The following is a 7125-nucleotide window of genomic DNA, read 5'->3' as shown; positions in this document are numbered from 1 at the left end:
TTTTGTTGATTTCAAAATTTATTGTAAAAGCATTGTCAGATAATTTTGAACTTAAAAGGTAATTCAGATCTAAGTCTTAAAATTGACGGAAATTTCCACCACCCATGCCGCAACAGCCAGAGCCGCTGGATCCGAATCCTGAGGAATTCGGCCACGACCAATTTGCGCAAAATGGAATTCCCGGAGGAGGCATTTCCGGATAGCAATTTGCGTCAAAAGGGTGCGTCAGGCAAGAATTACTAAGACAATAGGATGACGGTGGTCCCACGGTATTTTGATCCCCGGGCTGAGGGAAGACTTTGCCGGTGAAGTAGTATTCCTTTATAAAAGATGGAACTTGATAGTAAGCGTCATCATCACCAGTTGGCTTGTCCTTGCCATTTGACATATTGGATGGTAGTAGACCGTTCAATTACCTGAAACCAAGATAGTGATTTACAAGGAAATACAGGCCGAAAAACAGGCACCTCTTTATAATATTGACTTTTCCTTTATTATTTTAAGAACTTTAATCAAATATCAACTATTGTACGGAAATTTTGGTTTGCTTGGGAAATATTTAAAAAAGAAAACTATTTCGGTATATGCGGGTGAGAAAATTAAAAATGAACTGACGCTTTCAAAATGGAATTACATAATTACAATTTTGGGTTGTCACTAGATGCAATTAAATCCCAATGGGTAAAGTGTCTATTCAGATGAAAAATAAACGCAAACAAATAAACTGGGGCGATTTTAGGAAATTGAAATGTTGCTCTCAGATTTTAGTCCCCTTCTCATTTTTTAAGAATAATTATTATCGACTCGGCAGTTGTAGGACAAACAACTAGAGGCCAAAGAAACCTCTTCAGTTGCTATATCGATTATGCCAAGGCTTTCGACAGCGTTCCGCATACCTGGTTAATCGATATCCTACATCTGTATCGCATTGTTCCGAAACTAATAAAGTTTTTGGCGACAGTCATGGAAGGGTGGCATACCACCTTATCAGTCCGTACATCTGAGGGTGCTATACCTCAGAGCCCATCCGTATACGGAGGGGCATCTTCCAGGGGGATTCGTTGAGTCCCCTTTGGTTTTGTATGGCACTGAACTCCCTTTCATGGCTACTGAATGATGCTAAAGGGCATGGTTTTGCAATAAAGTATGGCCTACGTGCTAAGTGCGAACTGACACACTTGATGTACCTAGATGACATCAAGCTGTATGCTGGTACTGACAACCATCTTAGAAGTCTGTTGCGAATAATAGACATGTTCAGCCGTGATATTCGGATGGAGTTTGGATTAGACAAGTGTCGAATCCAAGCCATCCGCAAAGGTCATCACGAGCCGCATGCCGGACATAGCATTGGTGACCTCTACATCGAAGCTATGACCGAGGCAGTCTTCTACAAGTACCTAGGAATTCTACAAGGAACCCATGCTCGAGTTGGTGATCTGAAGGAAGCTCTATGTCCGAATCCCTGCGACGTGTAAAGCTGGTGCTGAAATCGCATCTCTCGGGGAAGAATAAAATAAGCGCGTTGAATATATTCGCTATCCCTTCACTGGCTTATGCATTCGGAATATTGCCGTGAACGAAGACCGATCTGGAAAACGTCCAGCGGCGGATACGGACAACTATGTCCAAATTCCGAATGCATCACCCAAAGTCTGCCATGGAGCGGATGAACCTGCCTCGTGACATACCGCACACAACAAGCCTGACGTACTGTTAGTTGACAAGACGGGTCTCTCCGCGTATATGATTGATGTTGCTATCCCCCATAATAGCAACACGGAAATACATGGAGAAGAAGGTGAACTATGAGCCATTGGCTCGGGAAATCAAAGAAATTTGGCGTCTCGAGCGGGTGGTTGTAGTTCCCATAATATCGTCAGCTACAGGTATTGTACCTAAATCCATCACGGCTTCCCTTGATGTCCTGGGACTTTCGCACAGTCTGGTTCAAACCATGCAATGTTGCGGGGAGCACTCGACGGATTCTCCCACTGACCTACCACCGGCCACCACCACCAGTACCCCTTTAGTTTTTAAGTAGGTAGGATCGTCCGAGCCTAAATGCTTGGCACTTAGTGCTAGTATTAGGTAAAATCCGGCATCTGCCGAGATTGTGATAACTCGATATATAATAAATAATATAAGAAAATCCAAACACAGTTGTGAAAGCAGGAGAAATTGAGCTGTAGGCCACCGTAGCATCTCAGCTTGTAAGTGAGGAAAAGGCAGGAACTTTGTAGTCTTGCAGATTACTCACTGAAGAAGCTATCACCATGCCTGGTAGTCAGGTACAAAATGAAATCCATCAAATACGAGGGACGAGAACTTTGAGGTCCGATACAGATAAATGGCGGAAGTCATCTACCTTGATAACTGGGTCGGGCTCCATAATGGGCAGCACGCTGTCCAAACCGGTACGATGACCACAAATATGGATCCGCCTGGTGCGGCCGTTTCGTCAAAATCTGGGGCGATCACTGAAGGATGAAAAGGACTGCGAACATGAATCTCTTAGTCATCCGCTCCTGCCACGAGATAACAATGGCAGGGGCAGCCATATAATCTCGAGTGTTTGCCGCAATATCCGTACGTGACTATAGAGTCCGTTGCGGACCAGTACCGCTTTATTACTTGTGGCAACACAATCTGTAATTTAAATTCTGGACACACTAAATCAACAACGTTCTATCATATGCAGTCGGTTAAGTTGGTATGGCGAAAGTCACTTCACGAAGTTTTTTTGAAATTACTCAAAGAATTCCAACCGTCCAGGCAGTACAGTTTTCAGTAACGGAAGGAAAATAGTATTTGGGTGGAATTTGGGATCACCCACCCAGCATATTGGATGGATTACCGCCGTAGGATCCTGCCTTGCCATTATGCCAGGTATGCATTTTGCTGACATTTCCAAAGAGGAGATTCGATGAGCCATAAACAGTTCGAAGAAATGCTCCTGGTCTGGATCGGACGCACAATTTCTGGCATAAAAAGTTTTGCAGTATGTGTACATGGTTGATTGGCACACAACCTAGACCACGCCATGAGGAATTTCCACCCTTCCTGACTGCGGAAATTTCCTCTCTTCTTTCAAAAAAGGTCACGGTGCAAGAGCATGCAGACCGTTACAAGTTGGATTAAGGGATTGCAAACAGCAACTCATTATCGAGTCAGTAACTATAGGACAGACATCGGAGGCGGGGGCGTAGTTGACGTGGTGAAACAACATCAGCGCCTAGTAGTGAGTTGACGCACCTATTTTTATAGCAAAGAGCAGATGTTTGTAAGGTTACAGTTATGCTTATGGTTTGAATCCACTTAACTTAAACGATCGATCTTTCAACCCTCTGAATGGGGTAAGGTGAGACCAAGAGCGAATCGATGAATGCATGTCAAAGGCAATGCATGGCAAACTCGTCAATTGCCTCCGGCAACCATTGTCGATTTGCATCTGCTGAACAGATGGCTGCATGGAGTTCTTTTCTGAGGTGAAGAGATTTATGTGTGCCATTCAGGATGTCCTGGTTTCCAACTGAACTTATAAAAAACTGATAATGAAAGAGCGGATGGAGAACGACCATTGCAGAATGTGTAGTTCGGTGATAGAGACTGCTTGATAGCAATTAAGCTTAAAAAATGTGTAAAAACATAACAAATTGAGAAAAAAAGTAAAATTGTCCTTTTTCATAATTATAACCGCATTAATTACCTCGTTACATAAAAAATAAATAAAACAATAATGGGCAGACCTAACTCATGGCTTAATAATCGATAGTGTTTCCTCCCTTTTTAATCACTTCGAAGATTCGATTAGGCATCGAATGAATGTATTTTGAGAGCATTTGTGGTGTCAACTCATGCCATGCTCTTTCAATGGCCTCTTTCAGCTCATTTCTGGAAGAATATTCTTTATCCTGGGAGTAAATCTGTCGGACTAGCCATCCCCAGACATTCTCTATAGGATTCAAGTCTGGTGAGCAGGCTGGCCATTCAAGTGTGGCTATGGAATTCGCTTCCAACCAGGCTTTAGTGGACCTACTTACGTGTACGCTGGCATTATCTTGCTGGAAAATTACTTCATTGCCCTCAAAAGAGTTTATAAAAGGAAGGAGATTATCTTGCAGAACATTCTGGTACTCCTGGCTATTCATTCTCGCCGATGTAAATGCTAGACGCACTGTACCTTTACTACAAATGGCTCCCCAGACCATAACTGTTCCACCTCCGAAATTCCTTCTGGACAGATATCGTGGTTCCTGACGCAAATCTCGCCAGTAGCCATCAAAACCATCCGGACCATCTAAGTTAAATTTTTTCTCATCAGAGAAAATTACCCAATCAAAAATAAAAGATAATTTTGCTGAAAACATCCGCCAACAAAAAGGTTATACCTGATCCCAATGTCGTGACATGTTATTTCGGGCGAATTCCAGTCGAGCATCCTTATGATGCTGCTGTAATCGTGGTGCTTTCCTCATTTTTTCCCGTACGAGATTAGGATTTCGATTTATTTCCCGCCATATGGTCGGAATCGATACAGAAAGCTTACATTCGTTCCTTATGCCTCTTAAACTGTTCGTGGAATTTTAAGTCGCTTTGCTTATGGAACGTCGATCTCTATCGGAAAGCACTCTAGGTCTTCCTTTTCGCTTTTTAGTACCGTAATTGTCCACATTATTTAAATAATTACGAACTACTCGATCCGATCTGCCTATTCTTGACGCTATTTCGCGTTTTGATATACCTTCTTTAAATAAGGCACTAATTTGCCCTTTTTCATAATCGGTAAGCTTAACCCCTCGTGGCATATTTAAAAAAAATTAATCAATGAGCAGAATCGATCAAAAGAAACTAACAATTTTACAAAAATATGTTTTTTCAGCAACCTACAAACAGTATAAGTCGCGCGCGGTTATACTTTTGAAATAGCACAAAACCGGTTTTCTGTGAAATATTTCTGAACGGTTGCGACTAACACCGTTAGTCGGTATATTTCGAACAACAGACTATTACACTAACTGCTGAAAAAATGAGACAGCTGCATCTATATCGAGAACTATAGAACTTAGAATTTTGCCGTGCGGTTATAATTTTGAAAAGGAATGTATAACCGTGCATATTACTCGCTAATTTAAAATGCGCCGCCCTTAAATGAGAAGAAAACAGAGTTCGGTACGGAAAATGACAGAATCAATTTGACTTGATGACATTATGGAGAACGTCGCGTCTACACAGCGTCTTCCAGTTTCATGTGGGAGGAAGAGGATGTCACTTCGACAGTGAAGAAAAGCTCCAAACATTAATGGAGCCAACAGCCAGAACTAAGATAGCCTAAGTAAACCTCCACCATGTAAAAGCTGCATCTGAACTAATTGCTGGGTCAAGAACCCTGAGTGTACTGAAGGCAGATTTGTGGTTTGCAAGGAGGAAGTATGCAGGTAATTTGAGATTCCTCTTATGAAAAGCCAAGAGCTTGCATAATTTTCAAACGAAACCTAAAATATATATGCCTCCCAGAGTTTCTAGCAAAAGACCTAATGGCTGTCCAAGTCGTACTGGAAGCCGGGGGAAGAACTTGAGAATAGTCGTGGCATCAGGATGCTTCTCAAAAGACGACACACGAATCCCACTGAAATTAGTTGTTAAACTGGATTCTGTGAGAGGAAAGTACTACCACTACACCTTCTTGAACTCATCCTTAGTAAAAAACATAACGTGGAGAATAGGCTAATATTTGTGACCAACGCCAGACAAGAGGTGACTGGATCAAGAATTGGAGGATGCCGGATAAGCCCTTTGACCACAAAGTAATCAGATTCGACGTTGAAGTCAGTAGACAGAATAAATGCAACGCGATCAGAATAGAAAAACGAAAAAGGTTGAGGGAATTCCGTGCAGCAACCAGGCCTAAAAATCGTCTTAGTATCTCTTCTAAGAGTAATAAGAGCAGCATCACCTTGCTGTATACACCAATATCATGGAGCCGGGCGAGAATTGGTTTTAATCCGAAAGCGGGTAAAAAGGATCCTTTCCACCCTAAATCTTTCAATCTAATGTGCCTGACAACATTCGTACTTAAAACAGTAGAGAATGCCATAGGCAACTCTATTAGAATTAACCCTTTCAACACGTTTACCCGGCAGAACGGTCAACCAAAATTACCCTGAATTAACTGACGGATGCATTACGGGATTCCGTGGTACACAAAAGAATGTTGAGAGAGTAGGATTTGCCTACCGACCGGTATAAATTCTATTGTCATGAACATACTGGCGGGATATTATCATTGTATTGTATTTGACGAACTACTCGGAAAGCTTACTAACACTGGAATATAAGTCCATACGGGTTACGCTGATGAAATTCTTTAGTCTAAATGGACAAATATGAGAATACCCCTAGAATCCAAACTGGACTTCGAATCATTAGTAATTGGTGCAAGGAGGCAGTAGTGCACACAAATTCAGGCAGGGCCAATATATTAACGTGCAGTAAAAGGCGCAAGCTTGAATACCTGAGAGCCGTTAGATTACATGGCATGAAGGTGAAACGAGTAACAGAGGTCATATCTGGGAATCACAGTAGACCAACATCCACATAGTCTGGAAAACACATGCTGAAAACATATGTCGGAAATTTGAAATAATTAGATAGTTTTTGCTTTTTCGCTAGTGTTATTTATTTTGTTCGTTTGCTGCTTAGCATTGATGGGCGGAACAAGCGGTTCCTGAAATAGAGGCGAATAAAATAAGTAACACTAGCGGCAAAGCAAAAATCGTCTAATTATTTCAAATAATTTAATCTCCAAAAACCCCGCAAGGTTACGCTTACTATAGATATGTCGGAAAGCTACCAGGGCTCTGATGACTTGCAGGTCCATAGCAGGGAAAAATTGATTGAAGATAATAATGATGTCAATAATTACCTACTGAAAGGTAATCAGGTTACATAAAGACTGGATTACGCGTGCATCAGTGGAGCAACGAGGAAATGCCCAACGGCATCCCTACAGGTCCTTCTGGGATTAACTCCTCTCCATCTGCACGTACAGATACAGACAATAAATGGGGAATGTCTTAAGAGACTGTTAGCAGGACACATTGGGCTGGAATACTATGAGGCAAC

The 7125-nt window shown here is 42.0% G+C and overlaps 1 long non-coding RNA gene across 1 annotated transcript; it reads right to left on the bottom strand.

Moving 5' to 3' along the window:
* On the bottom strand, nucleotides 1-628 carry LOC119649457. The gene is made up of 2 exons (XR_005249134.1): nucleotides 468-628; nucleotides 1-416 (listed from the first exon to the last, which is right to left on the bottom strand). It is a non-coding gene; the product is annotated as an uncharacterized LOC119649457 (long non-coding RNA).
* Between the last annotated feature and the right edge of the window lie 6497 nt (nucleotides 629-7125).

Source organism: Hermetia illucens, chromosome 2, assembly GCF_905115235.1.
Source record: "Hermetia illucens chromosome 2, iHerIll2.2.curated.20191125, whole genome shotgun sequence".
NCBI classification, from domain to species: Eukaryota; Metazoa; Arthropoda; class Insecta; order Diptera; family Stratiomyidae; genus Hermetia; species Hermetia illucens.
The sequence above is the reverse complement of the archived record's forward strand: the minus strand, read 5'-3'. Positions and strand labels throughout refer to the sequence as shown.